The following is a 22,398-nucleotide window of genomic DNA, read 5'->3' as shown; positions in this document are numbered from 1 at the left end:
ATTTTCACTGTGTAATTCTGAGGGGTGAAAGTGATATGTATGGTACTCGCATATTGTTAACTGGACACCAGATAGCCCCGCGACAGGAGTAAGTGCCTTGTATTAATTAAATTGCAATGACTTCTCTTGTATTACTTAGTTATTCTTTGATTGAAGCTTCTAGAGAGTCTGGAAATAAAATAGCAGCTAATTATTATCACACCAATTTGAATGTTTATTTGGACATAATTCGCTAAAACAAGACGCTGAAGTAAAACCTAAAAAGGCCATTTGTGAAGATCCCATAAGGTGGTTATTACTGGGATTTCCTCTTAAATATGGGAAAGAAGATTCACAGTAAGTAGACTGCCTGAAAAAGGAGGATTTGAGAAATTAGAAACATTTGTATATCAGAATTGGGAGGGCCCTGTGGAGTCAGGGAGGTGTACCCCAGTATAATGTGGCTATGGTCACTATCCAGTGCTCAGAATGGTATCTCCTCACTGGCAAACAAGCACATTTAAAGAGAATGGTCGTATCAATAGCAGTTCTTGAAGCTTAACCCTGACTAATAATCTTAACACTAAAAACTACTTGGCGCTGTTAATGATTCCCACCATATTGGGCGGGAGTTTAGCGGCGGCACTACGGCTTTGCGCCCCGATCTTTTTTGCCCGGCGATCATGACATCATCGGCGTGCGCATTTCCCTGTTAGCGCCCCACGCCTGAAATTCATTTTCGCCCCCTGCAGCAGTGCCGGGCGAGAACACCGACAGTTGCAGGAGGTACAGATCGGGCGGCCGGCCGCGACTGGGGCAAAAATTAAAGGCGAGGTGGCAGAGTGAAAAATAACAAAAAACTTACCTTGTTGGCGCTGCTGATCCAGTTTCTTTGTGGGGTCCTGGCTGTGATCGCTCAGCCCCGCACTCTGATCGCACGGCACCCCCGCTCCCCGGTGGTCCAGGTAGGTCTCTCTTTACTTTGTAGAGTCGGCAGTGTAAATGAGAGAAGGGCCCCTCGGATGCGGAATCGCTGCGCGGCCCAATGCATAGGGCTGCTGAGGCGTCCGGCCTATTGGTGCCCCAGGAAGTGGAGCGCTTGATTTAGCGTTCCACTTCCTTCCGGGGGCGATCACCCGAATGTTTTTGAGAGTGACGAGACTTCAGCGCCTGGCACTAAGCCTCGCACCTCCCAACTGTTACCACCTCCAAACAGGGCAATACTGAATCTCTACCCGCTTAACTCTAACCCATGTCATGTGCACAGTGTCGGATGGCTTCAGTGTCAATGCAAGGGAGCTGTCCGTTGTCATTGTGATGTCTTCGGAGATGCAGGGCGGCTGCAGTGTCAGTTATTACTCCGATAAAACAAAAATGGACTAGTTGCCACTTGGCTCAGTGACTTTGTACAGTAACTGGTGTGGGATTGCACCTTACAGACCAAGTGATTCTTGGGTGTTAATTTACTTGGACTGGTAGTGAGAGTGGGAGCACTACAGTTGGCCTCAGCATTTTGGGCTAGAGAGGCACAGAAAATGCTGGAAATATTCAGCAGGTCAGGCAGCATCTCTGGAGAAAGAAATAGAGTTACATTTCAGGTCGATGACCTTTCGTCAGTTCTGATGAATCGTAAACTCTGTTTCTCTCTCCACAGGTGCTGCCTCACCTGCTGAGTATTTCAGCGTTTTCTGTTCTAATTTCAAACTTCCTGTATTCACAGTATTTTGCTTTTGCATTAGGGAAGAACAGTACCCAGGGCTCGCACTTGTAAGGTTCTTCGACTTGACAACTTGGTTTCAAATAATGTTTATTGAGTTCGACCATGTCCAGACACATTTCGAAACATAGAAACATAGGAAATAGGTGCAGAAGTAGGCCATTCGGCCCTTCGAACCTGCACCACCATTCAATAAGATCATGGCTGATCATTCCCTCAGTACCCATTTCCTGCTTTCTCTCCATACCCCTTGATCCCTTTAGCCGTAAGGGCCATATCTAACTCCCTTTTGAATATATCCAATGAACTGGCATCAACAACTGTCTGCAGTAGGGAATTCCACAGGTTAACAACTCTCTCAGTGAAGAAGTTTCTCCTCGTCTCAGTCCTAAATGGCCTACCCCTTATCCTAAGATGGCGTCCTCTGGTTCTGGACTTCCCCAACATCGGGAACATTCTTCCCGCATCTAACCTGTCCAGTCCTGTCAGAATCTTATACATTTCTATGAGATCCCCTCTCATCCTTCTAAACTCCTTCTAAAGGCCTAGTTGATCCAATCTCTCCTCATATGTCAGTCCAACCATCCCTGCAATCAGTCTGGTGAACCTTCGCTGCACCCACTCAATAGCAAGAACGTCCTTCCTCAGATTAGGAGACCAAATCGGGAGCGCGTCGGCGGCAGTTGGGAGCAGCGTCGAGGAGGTCCATTGGTGAGGCCTATAAAAGGCACAGCAGGGAGTCCGGGGCCCAGTGTCGGCGGCAGTCGGGAGCAACGTCGAGGAGGTGCGTGGAGAGGCCTATAAAAGGCACAGCAGGGAGTCCGGGGCCCAGCGTCGGCGGCAGTCGGGAGCAGCGTCGAGGAGGTCCATTGGTGAGGCCTATAAAAGGCACAGCAGGGAGTCCGGGGCCCAGCGTCGGCAGCAGTCGGGAGCAGCGTCGAGGAGGTGCGTGGAGAGGTGGAGCTTGTGCAGCTACAGGGAGAAGGCAAAAAAGTAGAAAGAAACAGAAAGGTGACGTCACAGCCAAGGGGATAAGTGATTGGCTGGATTGGTGAGTAGTTTTTCTTTTTTCTCTCCTATAACAGTAAGTAACTTGTTAACAGTGTTGTTGCCAATTTAAGTGTATCTAAGGGTTAAGTCATGGCAGGAGAGCTCAGTCACGTGATATGCTCCTCCTGTACCATGTGGGAACTCAGGGACACTTCCGGTGTCCCTGACGACTACGTGTGCGGGAAGTGTGTCCACCTCCAGCTCCTGACGGTCCGCGTTGCGGAATTGGAGCTGAGGGTGGATTCACTCTGGAGCATCCACGATGCTGAGAATGATGTGAGTAGCACGTGTAGCGAGCTGGTCTTACCACAGGTGAAGGGTCCACAGCCAGATAGGGAATGGAAGACCAGCAGGAAGAGCAGTGCAAGGAAGGTAATGCAGGGGTCTCCTGCGGTCATCCCCCTGCAAAACAGATACACCGTTTTGAGTACTGTTGAGGGGGATGACTCATCAGGGGAGGGCAGCAGCAGCCAAGTTCATGGCACCGTGGCTGGCTCTGCTGCACAGGAGGGCAGGAAAAAGAGTGGGAGAGCGATAGTGATAGGGGATTCGATTGTAAGGGGAATAGATAGGCGTTTCTGCGGCCGCAACCGAGACTCCAGGATGGTATGTTGCCTCCCTGGTGCAAGGGTCAAGGATGCCTCGGAGCGGGTGCAGGACATTCTAAAAAGGGAGGGAGAACAGCCAGTTGTCGTGGTGCACATTGGTACCAATGTCATAGGTAAAAAAAGGGATGAGGTCCTACGAGACGAATTTAAGGAGCTAGGAGCTAAATTAAAAAGTAGGACCTCAAAAGTAATAATCTCGGGATTGCTACCAGTGCCACATGCTAGTCAGAGTAGGAATCGCAGGATAGCGCAGATGAATACGTGGCTTGAGCAGTGGTGCAGCAGGGAGGGATTCAAATTCCTGGAGCATTGGAACAGGTTCTGGGGAGGTGGGACCAGTACAAACCGGACGGTCTGCACCTGGGCAGGACCGGAACCAATGTCCTAGGGGGAGTGTTTGCTAGTGCTGTTGGGGAGGAGTTAAACTAATATGGCAGGGGGATGGGAACCTATGCAGGGAGACAGAAGGAAACAAAAAGGAGACAAAAGCAAAAGACAGAAAGGAGATGAGTAAAAGTGGAGGGCAGAGAAACCCAAGGCAAAAAACAAAAAGGGCCACTGAATATAAAGGGGCTGCAGGAGGGGTCAAAACTAAAAATCATAGTATTAAAACACTCTACCTAAACGCACGCAGCATTTGAAATAAAGTAAATGAGTTGACGGCACAAATCATTACAAATGGGTATGATTTGGTGGCCATTACAGAAACGTGGTTGCATGGTGGCCAAGACTGGGAATTAAACATACAGGGGTATCTGACGATTCGGAAAGATAGACAAGAAGGGAAAGGAGGTGGGGTAGCTCTGTTAACAAATGATGATATCAGGGCAGTTGTGAGAGACGATATTGGCTCTAATGAACAAAATGTTGAATCATTGTGGGTGGAGATTAGAGATAGTAAGGGGAAAAAGTCACTGATGGGCGTAGTTTATAGGCTCCCACGTAATAACTTCACGGTGGGGCGGGCAATAATCAAGGGAATAATGGAGGCATGTGAAAAAGGAACGGCAGTAGTCCTGGGGGATTTTAACCTATATATCGATTGATCAACTCAAATTGCACGGGGTAGCCTGGAGGAGGAATTCATAGAATGCATACGGGATTGTTTCTTAGAACAGTATGTTACAGAACCTACAAGGGAGCAAGCTATCTTAAATCTGGTCCTGTGTAATGAGACAGGAAAAACAAATGATCTCCTAGTAAAAGATCCTCTCGGAATGAGTGATCACAGTATGGTTGAATTTGTAATACAGATTGAGGGTGAGGAAGTTGTGTCAGAAATGAGCGTACTATGCTTAAACAAAGGGGACTACAGTGGGATTAGGGCAGAGTTGGCTAAAGTAGACTGGAATCACAGACAATTGAGGAACAGTGGAGGACTTTTAAGGAGCTCTTTCATAGTGCGCAACAAAAATATATTCCAATGAAAAAGAAGGGTGGTAAGAGAAGGGATAACCAGCTGTGGATAACCAAGGAAATAAAGGAGAGTATCAAATCAAAGACCAATGCGTATAAGGTGGCCAAGGTTAGTGGGAAAATAGAAGATTGGGAAAATTTTAAACGACAGCAAAGAATGACTAAAAAAGCAATAAAGAAAGGAAAGATAGATTACGAAGGTAAACTTGCGCAAAACATAAAAACAGATAGTAAAAGCTTTTACAGATATATAAAACGGAAAAGAGTGACTAAAGTAAATGTTGGCCCCTTAGAAGATGAGAAGGGGGATTTAATAATGGGAAATGTGGAAATGGCTGAGACTTTAAAAAATTTATTTTGCTTCGGTCTTCACAGTGGAAGACACAAAAACCATGCCAAAAATTGCTGGTCATAGGAATGTGGGAAGGGAGGACCTTGAGACAATCACTATCACTAGGGGGGTAGTGCTGGACAGGCTAATGGGACTCAAGTTAGACAAGTCTCCTGGTCCTGATGAAATGCATCCCAGGGTATTAAAAGAGATGGCGGAAGTTATAGCAGATGCATTCGTTATAATCTACCAAAATTCTCTGGACTCTGGGGGGGTACCAGCACATTGGAAAGCAGCTAATGTAACGCCTCTGTTTAAAAAAGGGGGCAGACAAAAGGCAGGTAACTATAGGCCGGTTAGTTTAACATCTGTAGTGGGGAAAATGCTTGAAGCTATCATTAAGGAAGAAATAGCGGGACATCTAGATAGGAATAGTGCAATCAAGCAGACGCAGCATGGATTCATGAAGGGGAAATTATGTTTAACTAATTTACTGGAATTCTTTGAGGATATAACGAGCATGGTGGATAGAGGTGTACCGATGGATGTGGTGTATTTAGATTTCCAAAAGGCATTCGATAAGGTGCCGCACAAAAGGTTACTGCAGAAGATAGAGGTACACGGAGTCAGAGGAAATGTATTAGCATGGATAGAGAATTGGCTGGCGAACAGAAAGCAGAGAGTCGGGATAAATGGGTCCTTTTCGGGTTGGAAATCGGTGGTTAGTGGTGTGCCACAGGGATCAGTGCTGGGACCACAACTGTTTACAATATACATAGATGACCTGGAAGAGGGGACAGAGTGTAGTGTAACAAAATTTGCAGATGTCACAAAGATTCGTGGGACAGCAGGTTGTGTAGAGGACACAGAGAGGCTGCAAAGAGATTTAGATAGGTTAAGCGGATGGGCTAAGGTTTGGCAGATGGAATACAATGTCGGAAAGTGTGAGGTCATCCACCTTGAGAAAAAAAACAGTAAAAGGGAATATTATTTGAATGGGGAGAAATTACAACATGCTGAGGTGCAGAGGGACCTGGGGGTCCTTGTGCAGGAATCCCAAAAAGTTAGTTTGCAGGTGCAGCAGGCAATCAGGAAGGCAAATGGAATGTTGGCCTTCATTGCGAGAGGGTTGGAGTACAAAAACAGGGAGGTCCTGCTGCAACTGTATAGGGTATTGGTAAGACCGCATCTGGAGTACTGCGTGCAGTTTTGGTCACCTTACTTAAGGAAGGATATACTGGCTTTGGAGGGGGTACAGAGATGATTCACTAGGCTGATACCGGAGATGAGGGGGTTACCTTATGATGATAGATTGAGTAGACTGGGTCTTTACTCATTGGAGTTCAGAAGGATGAGGGTGATCTTATAGAAACAATTAAAATAATGAAATAGATAGACAAGATAGAGGCAGAGAGGTTGTTTCCACTGGTCGGGGAGACTAGAACTAGGGGGCACAGCCTCAAAATACGGGGGAGCCAATTTAAAACCGAGTTGAGAAGGAATTTCTTCTCCCAGAGGGTTGTGAATCTGTGGAATTCTCTGCCCAAGGAAGCAGTTGAGGCTAGCTCATTGAATGTATTCAAGTCACAGATAGATAACTTTTTAACCAATAAGAGAATTAAGGGTTATGGGGAGCAGGCGGGTAAGTGGAGCTGAGTCCACGGCCAGATCAGCCATGATCTTATTGAATGGTGGAGCAGGCTCGAGGGGCTAGATGGCCTACTCCTGTTCCTAATTCTTATGTTCTGATGTTCTTATGTTCTTATGTTCAAAACTGAACACAATATTCCGGGTGAGGTCTCACCAAGACCCTGCACAACTGCAGTAAGACCTCCCTGCTCCTATACTCAAATCCCCTAGCTATGAAGGCCAACATACCAGTTGCCTTCTTCACCGCCTGCTGTACCTGCATGCCAACTTTCAATGACTGATGAACCATGACACCCAGGTCTCATTGCACCTCCCCTTTTCAGAATCTGCCGCCATTCAGATAATATTCTGCCTTCGTGATTTTGCCCCCAAAGTGGATAACCTCACATTTAACCACATTATACTGCATTTGCCATGCATTTGCCCACTCACCTAATCTGTCCAAGTCACCCTGCAGCCTCTTAGCGTTTCTCCTCGTAGCTCACACCACCCAGTTTAGTGTCAACTGCAAACTTGGAGATATTACATTCAATTCATTCATCAAATCATTAATGTATATTGTAAATAGCTGGGGTCCCAGCACTGAGCCCTGCGGCACCCCACTAGTCACTGCCTGCCATTCTGAAAAGGACCCGTTTATCCCAACTCTCTGCTTCCTGTCTGCCAATCAGTTCTCTATCTACGTCAGTACATTACCTCCAATGCCATGCGCTTTGATTTTGCATACTAATCTCTTGTGTGGGACCTTGTCAAAAGCCTTTTGAAAGTCCAAATACACCACATCCACTGGTTCTCCCTTGTCCACAATGCTAGTTACATCCTCAAAAAATTCCAGAAGATTCGTCAAGCATGATTTCCCTTTCGTAAATCCATCCTGTCACTGCTTTTCAAATGCGCTGCTATTTCATCCTTCATGATTGATTCCAACATTTTCCCCACTACTGATGTCAGGCTAACCGGTTCATAATTACCTGTTTTCTCTCTCCCTTCTTTTTTAAAAAGTGGGGTTACATTAGCTACCCTCCAGTCCATAGGAATTGATCCAGAGTCGATAGACTGTTGGAAAATGATCACCAATGCATCCACTATTTCTAGGGCCACTTCCTTAAATACTCTTGGATGCAGTCTTTCAGGCCCTGGGGATTTATCGGCCTTCAATCCCATCAATTTCCCTAACATTATTTCCTGCCTAATAAGGATATCCTTCAGTTCCTCCTTCTCACTAGACCCTCTGTCCCCTAGTACATCCGGAAGGTTATTTGTGTCTTCCTTCGTGAAGACAGAACCAAAGTATTTGTTCAATTGGTCTGCCATTTCTTTGTTCTCCATTATAAATTCACTTGAATCTGACTGCAAGGGACCTACGTTTGTCTTTACTAATCTTTTTCTCTTCACATATCTATAGAAGCTTTTGCAGTCAGTTTTTATGTTCCCGGCAAGCTTCCTTTTGTACTCTATTTTCCCCCTCTTAATTAAACCCTTAGTCCTCCTCTTCTGAATTCTAAATTTTTCCCAGTCCTCAGGTTTTCTGCTTTTTCTGGCCAATTTATATGCCTCTTCCTTGGATTTAACACTATCCTTAATTTCCCTTGTTAGCCACGGTTGAGCCACCTTCCCTGTTTTATTTTTACTCTGGACAGGGATGTACAATTGTTGAAGTTCATCCATGTGATCCTTAAATGTTTGCCATTGCCTATCCACTGTCAACACTCTAAGTATCATTTGCCAGTCTATTCTAGCCAATTCATGCCTCATACCGTTGAAGTTACCTGTCCTTAAGTTCAGGACCCTAGTTTCTGAATTAACTGTGTCACTCTCCATCTTAATAAAGAATTCTACCATATTATGGTCACTCTTCCCCAAGGGGCCTCGTACAACAAGATTGCTAATTTGTCCCTTCTCATTACACATCACCCAGTCTAGGATGACCAGCTCTCTAGTTGGTTCCTCGACATATTGGTCTAGAAAACCATCCCTAATACTGGATCAACTGGGCCTTTATACATTGGAGTTCAGAAGGATGAGAGGGGATCTCATAGAAACATACTAGATTCTGACGGGACAGGACAGGTTAGATGCGGGTAGAATGTTCCCGATGTTGGGAAAGTCCAGAACCAGGGAACTCAGTCTTAGGATATGGGGTAGGCCATTTAGGACTGAGAGGCCTATAAAGGCCGCGAGAGGCAGTGGGAGTTCGTGGTCGCTGAGGCGTGAGTCCGGGGTCGGCGAGAGGCCTATAAAGGCCGCGAGAGGCAGCGGGAGTTCGTGGTCGCTGAGGCGTGAGTCCGGTGTCGGCGAAAGGCCTATAAAGGCGGAGCTTGTGCAGCTACAGGGAGAAGGCAAAAAAGAAGTAAAAAGAAACAGAAAGGTGACGTCACAGCCTAGGGGGTAAGTGATTGGCTGGTGATTGGTGAGTAGTTTTTCTTTTTCTTTTTTATATTAGTCAGTAACTTTTAACATTGTTGTTGCTAATTTAAGTGTATTTAAGTGTATCTAAAGGTTAAGTCATGGCAGGAGAGCTCGGTCGGGTGTTATGCTCCTCCTGTACCATGTGGGAACTCAGGGACACTTCCGGTGTCCCTGACGACTACGTGTGCGGGAAGTGTATCCGCCTCGAGCTCCTGACGGTCCGCGTTGCGGAATTGGAGCTGAGGGTGGATTCACTCTGGAGCATCCACGATGCTGAGAATGACATGAGTATCACGTGTAGTGAGTTGGTCTTACCGCAGGAGAAGGGTCCACAGCCAGATAGGGAATGGAAGACCAGCAGGAAGAGTAGTGCAAGGAAGGTAGTGCAGGGGTTCCCTGTGGTCATCCCCCTGCAAAACAGATATACCGCTTTGAGTACTGTTGGGGGGGGATGACTCATCAGGGGAGGGCAGCAGCAGCCAAGTTCATGGCACCGTGGCTGGCTCTGCTGCACAGGAGGGCAGGAAAAAGAGTAGGAGCACGATAGTGATAGGGGATTCAATGGTGAGGGGAATAGATAGGCGTTTCTGCGGCCGCAACCGAGACTCCAGGATGGTATGTTGCCTCCCTGGTGCAAGGGTCAAGGATGTCTCGGAGCGGGTGCAGGACATTCTGAAATGGGAGGGAGAACAGCCAGTTGTCGTGGTGCACTGTGGTACCAACGACATAGGTAAAAAAAGGGATGAGGTCCTACGAAACGAATTTAAGGAGCTAGGAGCTAAATTAAAAAGTAGGACCTCAAAAGTAGTAATCTCGGGATTGCTACCAGTGCCACATGCTAGTCAGAGTAGGAATCGCAGGATAGCGCAGATGAATACGTGGCTTGAGCAGTGGTGCAGCAGGGAGGGATTCAAATTCCTGGGGCATTGGAACCGGTTCTGGCGGAGGTGGGACCAGTACAAACCGGACGGTCTGCACCTGGGCAGGACCGGAACCAATGTCCTAGGGGGAGTGTTTGCTAGTGCTGTTGGGGAGGAGTTAAACTAATATGGCAGGGGGATGGGAACTAATGCAGGGAGACAGAGGGAGACAAAAAGGAGGCATAAGCAAAAGACAGAAAGGAGATGAGGAAAAGTGGAGGGCAGAGAAACCCAAGGCAAAGAACAAAAAGGGCCACTGTACAGCAAAATTGTAAAAAGACAAAGGGTGTTAAAAAAACAAGCCTGAAGGCTTTGTGTCTTAATGTAAGGAGTATCCACAATAAGGTGGATGAATTAACTGTGCAAATAGATGTTAACAAATATGATGTGATTGGGATTACGGAGACGTGGCTCCAGAATGATCAGGGCTGGGAACTCAACATCCAGGGGTATTCAACATTCAGGAAGGATAGAATAAAAGGAAAAGGAGGTGGGGTAGCATTGCTGGTTAAAGAGGAGATTAATGCAATAGTTAGGAAAGACATTAGCTTGGATGATGTGGAATCGATATGGGTAGAGCTGCAGAACACCAAAGGGCAAAAAACGTTAGTGGGAGTTGTGTACAGACCTCCAAACAGTAGTAGCGATGTTGGGGAGGGCATCAAACAGGAAATTAGGGGTGCATGCAATAAAGGTGCAGCAGTTATAATGGGTGACTTTAATATGCTCATAGATTGGGCTAGCCAAACTGGAAGCAATACGGTGGAGGAGGATTTCCTGGAGTGCATAAGGGATGGTTTTCTAGACCAATATGTCGAGGAACCAACTAGGGGGGAGGCCATCTTAGATTGGGTGTTGTGTAATGAGAGAGGACTAATTAGCAATCTCATTGTGCGAGGCCCCTTGGGGAAGAGTGACCATAATATGGTGGAATTCTGCATTGGGATGGAGAATGATACAGTTAATTCAGAGACCATGGTCCAGAACTTAAAGAAGGGTAACTTTGAAGGTATGAGGCGTGAATTGGCTAGGATAGATTGGCGAATGATACTTAAGGGGTTGGCTGTGGATGGGCAATGGCAGACATTTAGAGACCGCATGGATGAATTACAACAATTGTACATTCCTGTCTTGCGTAAAAATAAAAAAGGGAAGGTGGCTCAACCGTGGCTATCTAGGGAAATCAGGGATAGTATTAAAGCCACGGAAGTGGCATACAAATTGGCCAGAAATAGCAGCAAACCCGGGGACTGGGAGAAATTTAGAACTCAGCAGAGGAGGACAAAGGGTTTGATTAGGGCAGGGAAAATGGAGTACGAGAAGAAGCTTGCAGGGAACATTAAGGCGTATTGCAAAAGTTTCTATAGGTATGTAAAGAGAAAAAGGTTAGTAAAGACAAACGTAGGTCCCCTGCAGTCAGAATCAGGGGAAATCATAACGGGGAACAAAGAAATGGCAGACCAATTGAACAAGTACTTTGGTTCGGTATTCATGAAGGAGGACACAAACAACCTTCCGGATATAAAAGGGGTCAGAGGGTCTAGTAAGGAGGAGGAACTGAGGGAAATCTTTATTAGTCGGGAAATTGTGTTGGGGAAATTGATGGGATTGAAGGTCGATAAATCCCCAGGGCCTGATGGACTGCATCCCAGAGTACTTAAGGAGGTGGCCTTGGAAATAGCAGATGCATTGACAGTTATTTTCCAACATTCCATTGACTCTGGATCAGTTCCTATCGAGTGGAGGGTAGCCAATGTAACCCCACTTTTTAAAAAAGGAGGGTGAGAGAAAACAGGGAATTATAGACCGGTCAGCCTGACCTCAGTAGTGGGTAAAATGATGGAATCAGTTATTAAGGATGTCATAGCAGCGCATTTGGAAAATGGTGACATGATAGGTCCAAGTCAGCATGGATTTGTGAAAGGGAAATCATGCTTGACAAATCTTCTGGAATTTTTTGAGGATGTTTCCAGTAAAGTGGACAAAGGAGAACCAGTTGATGTGGTATATTTGGACTTTCAGAAGGCTTTCGACAAGGTCCCACACAAGAGATTAATGTGCAAAGTTAAAGCACATGGGATTTGGGGTAGTGTGCTGACATGAATTGAGAACTGGTTGTCAGACAGGAAGCAAAGAATAGGAGTAAATGAGTACTTTTCAGAATGGCAGGCAGTGACTAGTGGGTTACCGCAAGGTTCTGTGCTGGGGCCCCAGCTGTTTATATTGTACATTAATGATTTAGACGAGGGGATTGAATGTAGTATCTCCAAATTTGCGGATGACACTAAGTTGGGTGGCAGTGTGAGCTGCGAGGTGGATGCTATGAGGCTGCAGAGTGACTTGGATAGGTTAGGTGAGTGGGCAAATGAATGGCAGATGAAGTATAATGTGGATAAATGTGAGGTTATCCACTTTGGTGGTAAAAACAGAGAGACAGACTATTATCTGAATGGTGACAGATTAGGAAAAGGGGAGGTGCAACGAGACCTGGGTGTCATGGTACATCAGTCATTGAAGGTTGGCATGCAGGTACAGCAGGCGGTTAAGAAAGCAAATGGCATGTTGGCCTTCACAGCGAGGGGATTTGAGTACAGGGGCAGGGAGGTGTTGCTACAGTTGTACAGGGCCTTGGTGAGGCCACACCTGGAGTATTGTGTACAGTTTTGGCCTCCTAACTTGAGGAAGGACATTCTTGCTATTGAGGGAGTGCAGCGAAGATTCACCAGACTGATTCCCGGGATGGTGGGACTGACCTATCAAGAAAGACTGGATCAACTGGGCTTGTATTCACTGGAGTTCAGAAGAATGAGAGGGGACCTCATAGAAACGTTTAAAATTCTGACGGGTTTAGACAGGTTAGATGCAGGAAGAATGTTCCCAATGTTGGGGAAGTCCAGAACCAGGGGTCACAGTCTAAGGATAAGGGGTAAGCCATTTAGGACCGAGATGAGGAGAAACTTCTTCACCCAGAGAGTGGTGAACCTGTGGAATTCTCTACCACAGAAAGTAGTTGAGGCCAATTCACTAAATATATTCAAAAGGGAGTTAGATGAAGTCCTTACTACTCGGGGGATCAAGGGGTATGGCGAGAAAGCAGGAAGGGGGTACTGAAGTTTCATGTTCAGCCATGATCTTATTGAATGGTGGTGCAGGCTCGAAGGGCCGAATGGCCTACTCCTACACCTGTTTTCTATGTAATACACTCCAGGAAATCCTCCTCCACCGCATTGCTACCAGTTTGGTTAGCCCAGTCAATATGTAGATTAAAGTCGCCCATGATAACTGCTGTGCCTTTATTGCACACATCCCTGATTTCTTATTTGATGCTGTCCCCAACCTGACTACTACTGTTTGATGGTCTGTACACAACTCCCACTATTGTTTTCTGCCCTTTGGTATTCCGCAGCTCCACCCATACCGATTCCACATAATCCAAGCTAATGTCCCTCCTTACTATTGCATTAATTTCCTCTTTAACCAGCAATGCCACCCCGCCTCCTTTTCCTTTCTGTCTAACCTTCCTAAATGTTGAATACCCTTGGATGTTGAGTTCCCAGCCTTGGTCACCCTGGAGTCATGTCTCCGGGATGCCAATTACATCATATCTGTTAACTGCTATCTGCGCAGTTAATTCGGCCACCTTATTCCGAATACTCCTCGCATTGAGGCACAGAGCGTTCAGGCTTCTCTTTTTAACACACTTTGCCCCTTTAGAATTTTGCTATAATGTGGCCCTTTTTGTTTTTTGCCTTGGGTTTCTCTGCCCTCCACTTTTACTATTCTCCTTTCTATCTTTTGCTTCAGCCTCCATTTTATTTCCCTCTGTCTCCCTGCATAGGTTCCCATCCCCCTACCATATTAGTTTAACTCCTCCCCAACAGCACTAGCAAGCACTCACCCTAGGACATTGGTTCCGGTCCTGCTCATGTGCAGACCGTCCGGTTTGTTCTGATCTGAACTTGCCCCTCTCCTTAAGGCCTGTTACCACCACAAATTGGCGGCCGCGCTGTGGAGTGGAATGGCCGCTGATAGTCCAATTGCCCTTCCCAGGTTTCCAGGCGGTGCCCTGAACCCCCCTCTACTGCTCCGCTGCTGCCGATCCATGGTAAGTGCGTCATCACCGTGCGCACCGCCGATCTACCCCCCCGTGGCCCCCGCCCCCTGACGGTGACATTCCCCTCTGAAAATCTTCAGCCCGCCCGGCAGTGCCAAAACCTATGTTTTCCCGGTGGTCAAGTGGGGCTGAGGCCTTCTGCAATGGTGGTGCAGCTTCCCGTAAAGGGGAGGGTGTGCTGCTGCCATTTTTTTTTTGTCGGCTGGCTACCATGTGACAAATAAGCCTCCGGGATCGGCCGAACCATCTTCTGCCCCTCAAGTATTGTCACCACCCCCAATAAGAGCGACTTCCGGATGCAAGTAAAAAAAAACAACAAAGAGTGGAATTTCGTTCAAGAGGCGACCTGAACTATAGTTGCAGTAAAAACCATTGAAACGGGGTGCATGCGCTCCGTTGCGGGTTGGGGTGGGGGCAATTTTGGCCCCTCAATGTCTTTAGCAATAGTCATACAGGGAAATAAACAATATTACCTGCTTTCACTTTGGATAAAGAACATAACCAATATCAATTATTCCGTTCTTGGTCTCCATGAATTGTGAAGGAAAGCTTAAGATCTTTATAGGACTCGAATCATGCACATCCATATATTTCAGTTTAATTATTTCCATTGATCATTATCTTGTTTAGCAGTTTGTGATATTGGCTACCCTTTTATCTGGAGACGACTGATCCCTTATTAAGCATTCCTTGCTAACAAAAGACCTCTCCTTGCCGACAAGGTTTTTTCTTGCTAAATGTCATCTATACCCTGAAGCATTCTGGGAATGAGGAACTTGACCATTTTATTATTTCTAGCTACAGTTCGGGGCCGAAATTGCCCCTTTCTGTAAGGTCTCTGGCCGCCTGAAAGCGGCGGCCATGGGTCGGTGTGGACTGGCCGCCGAGTCTCCGCGGAAGGACCGCCATTTTGAAAATTGCCCTTCCTCAGGTTTGGAGTGGTGTAGGGGACCACTCCGCACATTTTCCCTCTGCGGTGTGCAGGTGCTGACTGGTGGGGACCCCTTCCCGAAATTGCCCTTGGAAAATTGCCCCTTTCCTGGAATTGCCCCGCAGGAGTGGTGCCACTGACAGTCGGTGCCCCCGACAGCTTTTGCCGTTGGTATACTCTCTGTGGCTTGGCGGTGTGGCTGCACTTAAAGGGGAGGTGGTGCTACCTGCGACGCCATGTTATTTTTTTTGTCGGTCAATGCCAGGTTGGGTCGACATTTATGGCCATGGGTTCGCTCTCTTGGGTACCAGGTCGCTGGCCTGGCCGAAACCCTCCCTGGTGGCCCAGTGTTTGTCACTAAAGTGGCTGCAGATTTCACAGCGGCCCTCCCACTTTAACTGAAGGAGACAGACGATGTGACCTGCCAACGCGATGACGTCATCCTTGCAGTGTCGGTCATTCTGCCCCGCCCCTACTTCTGCCCCGATGATGAGGCCACTTATGCCCCACTCCAAAAAAAACCCTGAAGTGCTGAATTTCTACGGAATGGCCACCCCATGCACTGAGGTGGCCAGAACACTCCGAAAATAGTAGTTGTGCCTCATTTCGGGTGATGGGCAATTTCGGCCCCTACATATCTACAAGCAACTTGTAAGTGAAAAGACCTTAAGCATATGAGATTAAACCAAATCCTAATTGTTATATATGTGGACTTGTATTTACTCTGTACAGCCACCAGAGGGCTCTTCCCCTGGAGTCCCAAAGGATCCCATAATCCCTTGAGAGCACAGGTATTTAAGGAGGCCTCACAGGTTGGAGAGGCTCTCTGGAGATCTGCAATAAAAGACTAAGGTCACACTGTACTTTGAGCTTACAGTGTTCAGTCTGACTCTCTCCATACACAACAACTGGCGACGAGATACAGATAGCAAACCCAAAGATGCAGAGAACAGTGGGCATCCTGGAGAAATTTTCGGAGGGAGATGTTGGGAAACTTTTGAGAGCGACTTGACCAATACTTCGTGGCCAACGAGCTAGATGGGGAAGAGAGCGCTGCCAAATGAAGGGCGATCCTCCTCACCGTCTGTGGGGCACCAATGTATGGCCTCATGAAGAATCTGCTCACTCCAGCGAAACCCACTGAGAAATCGTACGATGATTTGTGCACACTGGTCCGAGAGCATTTGAACCCGAAGGAAAGCGTCCTGATGGCAAGGTACCGGTTCTACACCTACAAAAGGTCCGAAGGCCAGGAAGTGGTAAGTTATGTTGCCAAGCTAAGACGCATTGCGAATTTGGAGCACATGCTCAGAGACTTTTTCGTACTTGGCATTGGCCACGAAACCATACTTTGCAAGCTTTTGACTGTAGAGACCCCAACATTGAGTAAGGCCATAGCGATAGCCCAGGTGTTCATTGCCACCAGTGACAATACGAAGCAAACCTCTCAGCACACAAGTGCTTCTGCCAAGTATAGTGAGCAAAGTGATGTTGTTTTCGAAACGTAACGTACAGGGCAGGTCACAGATATCTGTAGTTGTACTTCTGCAGATGACTCAGAGTCCACCATCAAGGGTGATGAATGCAAGGCCATTAACACCTTGTTGGTGCTGCGGGGGGTGATCATCGTTTCCATTCGTGCCGATTCAAAGAATACATTTGCAAGGGCTGTGGAACAATGGGACACCTCCAACGAGTGTGCAGGCGATCTGCAAAGCCTGTTAAACCTGCAAACCACCATGCTGCAGAGGAGGACAGATCCACGGAGGATCACGACGAACCAGAGCCATGGATAGAGGAGGCAGAGGTACATGGGGTGCACACATTCACCACGAATTGTCCCCCGATAATGCTGAATGTTAAACTAAATGGACTCGCAGTGGAACTGGATATGGGCGCGAGCCAGTACATCATGGGCAAAAAGACTTTCGAAATGTTTTGGTGCAACAAGGCATCAAGGCCAGTCTTAACTCCAGTTTGCACGAAACTAAGAACTTACACGAAAGAACTGATTCCTGTAATCGGCAGTGCTATCGTAAAGGTCTCCTACAATGGAGCGGTATACAAGCTACCACTCTGGATGGTATCGGGTGATGGTCCCACGCTGCTCGGCAGGAGCTGGCTGGGAAAGATACGCTGTAACTGGGACGACGTCCGTGCGTTATCGCCAGCCAACGACACTTCGTTTGCCCAGATCTTAAACAAATTTTCTTCGCTGTTCGAACCAGGCATCGGGAAATTCCAAAGAGCAAAAGTGCAGATCCATCTAATTCCGGGGGTGCGACCCATCCATCACAAGGCGAGAGCAATACCGTACATGATGAGAGAAAGGGTAGAGATCGAGCAAAGAGAGGGCATCATTTCACCTATCGAGTTCAGCGAGTGGGCCAGTCCTATTGTCCCAGTCCTCAAGGGAGACGGCACCATCAGAATCTGTGGCGATTACAAAGTAACTATTAATCATTTCTCCCCGCAGGACCAATACCCACTACCAAAGGCCGACGACCTCTTTGCAACGCTGGCGGGAGGAAAGACGTTCACGAAGCTGGATCTGACTTCTGCCTACATGACCTAGGAACTGGAGGAATCATCGAACGCCCTCACCTGCAGCAACATGCACAAAGGTCTTTTTGTTTATAACATGCCCGTTTGGGATCCGATCAGCGGCAGCGATTTTCCAGAGAAATATGGACAGTTTACTGAAGTCAGTCCCGCACACCGTGGTCTTCCAGGATGACATCTTGGTCACAGGTCGGAACACAGTTGAGCACCTGCAGAATCTGGAGGAGGTTCTTAGTTGACTCAATCGCGTGGGGCTCAGGTTAAAATGCTCGAAGTGCATTTTCCTGGCGCCTGCAGTGGAGTTCTTGAGAAGGAGGATTGTGGCGGATGGCATCAGGCCCACCACCGCGAAGACGGAGGCAATCGAAACCCACCGAGGGCACAGAACGTGATGGAGCTGCGGTCGTTTCTGGGACTCTTGAACTGCTTTGATAACTTCTTACCAAGTCTCAGCACACTGCTAGAATCACTACATGTCTTACTACGAAAAGGGGGCGCATGGTTTTGGGGCAAAAGCCAAGAAAATGCCTTTGTAAAAGCGAGAAAATTGTTATGCTCAAACAAATTGCTTGTGTTGTATGATCCTGGTAAGCGTTTGGTACTAGTATATGATGCGTCGTCATATGGCGTCGGGTGTGTATTGCAACAAGCTAATGATTTTGGGAAACTGCAACTGGTTGCTTATGCATCCAGGATTCTGTCTAAGGCTGAGAGAGCCTACAGCATGATTGAAAAAGAAGCGTTAGCGTGTGTCTATGGGGTAAAGAAAATGCATCAATACCTGTTTGGGCTAAAATTCGAATTGGAAACTGACCATAAGCCACATATATCCCTGTTTTCCGAGAGTAAAGGGATAAATACCAATGCATTGGCCCGCATCCAGAGATGGGTGCTTACGTTGTCTGCATACAACTATGCCATCTGCCACAGGCCAGGCACAGAAAACTGCGCCGATGCTCTCAGTAGGCTGCCATTGCCCACCAAGGGGGTGGAAATGGCGCAACTGCAGATCTAGCCATGGTTATGGAAGCATTTGAGGGTGAGCAATCACCCGTCACTGTCCGGCAGATTAAAACCTGGACAAGCCAGAACCCCTTATTATCTCTAGTCAAAAGCTGTGTGCTTCACGGGAGTTGGTCCAGTGTCCCAGTGGAAATGCAGGAAGAGATAAAGCCTTTCCAGTGGCGCAAAGATGAAATGTCCATACAGGCAGACTGCCCTCTGTGGGGCAATCGAGTGGTGGTCCCCAAGAAGGTCAGAGACACCTTCATCAATGATCTCCACATTACCCACCCAGGCATTGTAATGATGAAAGCGATAGCCAGATCCCACGTGTGGTGGCCCGTTATTGATGCGGACTTAGAGTCCTGTGTTCACAAATGTAATACATGCTCGCAGTTAAGCAATGTACCCAGGGAGGCGCCGCTAAGTTTATGGTCTTGGCCCTCCAAACCGTGGTCTAGGGTACACATCAACTATGCAGACCCGTTCTTGGGTAAAATGTTCCTTGTGGTTGTAGACGTGTACTCCAAGTGGATTGAATGTGAGACGATATCGGTTAGCACGTCCGCTGCCACTACTGAAAGCCTGTGGGCCACGTTTGCCATCATGGCTTACCCGATATCCTGGTGAGCGACAACAGGCCATGATTTACCATTGCTGAGTTCAAAGAATTCATGACCCGAAACGGGATCAAACATCTGCCCCGTTTAAACCAGCGTCCAATGGTCAGGCAGAGAGAGCATTGCAAACCATCAAGCAAGGCTTGAAGAGGGTAACTGAAGGCTCACTGCAGACTCGCCTATCCCGAGTCCCGCTTAGGTACCGCACGAGACCACACTCACTCACTGGGATCCCACCTGCTGAACTGCTCATGAAAAGAGCACTTAAGACAAGGCTCTCGTTAGTTCATCCTGATCTATGTGAACAGTTAGAGAGCAGGCGGCTTCAACAAAGTGCATACCATGATAGCGCAAATGTGTCATGCGAGATTGAAATCAATGATCCTGTATTTGTATTAAATTATGGACAAGGTCCCAAGTGGCTTCCTGGCACTGTTGTGGCCAAAGAGGGGAGCAGGGTGTTTCGGGTCAAACTTTCAAATGGACCTATTCACCGGAAACACTTGGACCAAATCAAACTCAGATTCATGGACTATCCTGAGCAACCCACCTTGGACCCTACCTTTTTTGATACCCCAACACACACACCAGTGGCAACTGGCACCACGGCTGACCACAGCAGCCCTGCAGGGCCCAACACACCAGGCAGCCCAGCAAGACCAGCTGCACAGCAGCCCAACGAGGTCCCAACAAATGATTCAACAACACCAGCTTTCACATCGAGACGATCAACCAGGGCAAGAAGGGCCCCAGATCGACTCACATTGTAAATAGTTACACTAGTGACTTTGGAGGGGCAGTGTTGTTATATATGTGGACTTGTATTTACTCTATACAGCCACCAGAGGGCTCATCCCCTGGAATCCCAAGGGATCCCATAATCTCTTGGGAGCACAGGTATTTAAGGAAGTTTTACAGGTTGGAGAGGCACTCTGGAGACCTGCAATAAAAGACTAAGGTCACACTTTACTTTAAGAACATAATAAGAACATAAGAATTAGGAACAGGAGTAGGCCATCTAGCCCCTCGAGCCTGCTCCGCCATTCAACAAGATCATGGCTGATCTGGCCGTGGACTCAGCTCAACTTACCCGCATGCTCCCCGTAACCCTTAATTCCCTTATTGGTTAAAAATCTATCTATCCGTGATTTGAATACATTCAATGAGCTAGCCTCAACTGCTTCCTTGGGCAGAGAATTCCACAGATTCACAACCCTCTGGGAGAAGAAATTCCTTCTCAACTCGGTTTTAAATTGGCTCCCCCGTATTTTGAGGCTGTGCCCCCTAGTTCTAGTCTCCCCGACCAGTGGAAACAACCTCTCTGCCTCTATCTTGTCTATCCCTTTCATTATTTTAAATGTTTCTATAAGATCACCCCACATCCTTCTGAACTCCAACGAGTAAAAACCCAGTCTACTCAATCTATCATCATAAGGTAACCCCCTCATCTCTGGAATCAGCCTAGTGAATCGTCTCTTTACCCCCTCCAAAGCCAGTATATCCTTCCTTAAGTAAGGTGACCAAAACTGCACGCAGTACTTCAGGTGTGGCCTCACCAATACCCTATACAGTTGCAGCAGGACCTCCCTGCTTTTGTACTCCATCCCTCTCGCAATGAAGGCCAACATTCCATTCACCTTCCTGATTACCTGCTGCACCTTCAAACTAACTTTTTGGGATTCATGCACAAGGACCCCCAGGTCCCTCTGCACCGCAGCATGTTGTAATTTCTCCCCATTCAAATAATATTCTCTTTTACTGTTTTTTTTTCCAAGGTGGATGACCTCACATTTTCCGACATTGTATTCCATCTGCCAAACCTTAGCCCATTCGCTTAACCTATCTAAATCTCTTTGCAGCCTCTCTGTGTCCTCTACACAACCCGCTTTCCCACTAATCTTAGTGTCATCTGCAAATTGTGTTACACTACACTCTGTCCCCTCTTCCAGGTCATCTATGTATATTGTAAACAGTTGTGGTCCCAGCACTGATCCCTGTGGCACACCACTAACCACCGATTTCCAACCCGAAAAGGACCCATTTATCCCGACTCTCTGCTTTCTGTTAGCCAGCCAATTCTCGATCCATGCTAATACATTTCCTCTGACTCCGCGTACCTTTATCTTCTGCAGTAACCTTTTGTGTGGCACCTTATCAAATGCCTTTTGGAAATCTAAATACACCACATCCATTGGTACACCTCTATCCACCATGCTCGTTATATCCTCAAAGAATTCCAGTAAATTATTTAAACATGATTTCCCCTTCATGAATCCATGTTGCGTCTGCTTGATTGCACTATTCCTATCTAGATGTCCCGCTATTTCTTCCTTAATGATAGCTTCAAGCATTTTCCCCACTACAGATGTTAAATTAACCAGCCTATAGTTACCTGCCTTGTGTCTGCCCCCTTTTTTAAACAGAGGCGTTACATTAGCTACTTTCCAATCCGCTGGTACCTCCCCAGAGTCCAGAGAATTTTGGTAGATTATAACGAATGCATCTGCTATAACTTCCGCCATCTCTTTTAATACCCTGGGATGCATTTCATCAGGAGCTCACAGTGTTCAGTATGACTCTTTCTCCATACACAACACTACACTAATCCTACGTATATATAATATATATACATATATATATATATATAAGAATAGGGTATCTTCCTGATTAATATCTAGTAACCCCTCTTGAAAAGTGCTCGTGTGGATGCTGAACAAGGTTAGACTTGGAGATAGTTGTGATGCACCAGCCCCCAGTGAAATAGCCTGAGGTTACACAGAACTCACTGTATAGGCTCATTCATGAAAAAAGACCACTTGGGCAGAGTACCAGAAGGTTGCTAGCACTGATGGAACCATCAATCAGCTTGAGCCACTGCCTTCAAAAAAAGAAGGGTTGATGAATTAATTGTAGATAGCGAATAAAAGATTACGTGCGGCAATATGTACACCTATGGTAACTAGTTAATTTTAATAAAAATTTAAGTCAGTATATAAAGACATGCTCAAGCCCTGCTCTAAGTTAGTTGTACTCTCGACTTATAAAATGGCTTCTTTACAGGCTAGAAATTTGTTTGGACAGCGCCCCTG

The sequence above is a fragment of the Pristiophorus japonicus genome, chromosome 10, assembly GCF_044704955.1.
Source record: "Pristiophorus japonicus isolate sPriJap1 chromosome 10, sPriJap1.hap1, whole genome shotgun sequence".
NCBI classification, from domain to species: Eukaryota; Metazoa; Chordata; class Chondrichthyes; family Pristiophoridae; genus Pristiophorus; species Pristiophorus japonicus.
This window is presented reverse-complemented; position numbering follows the sequence as displayed.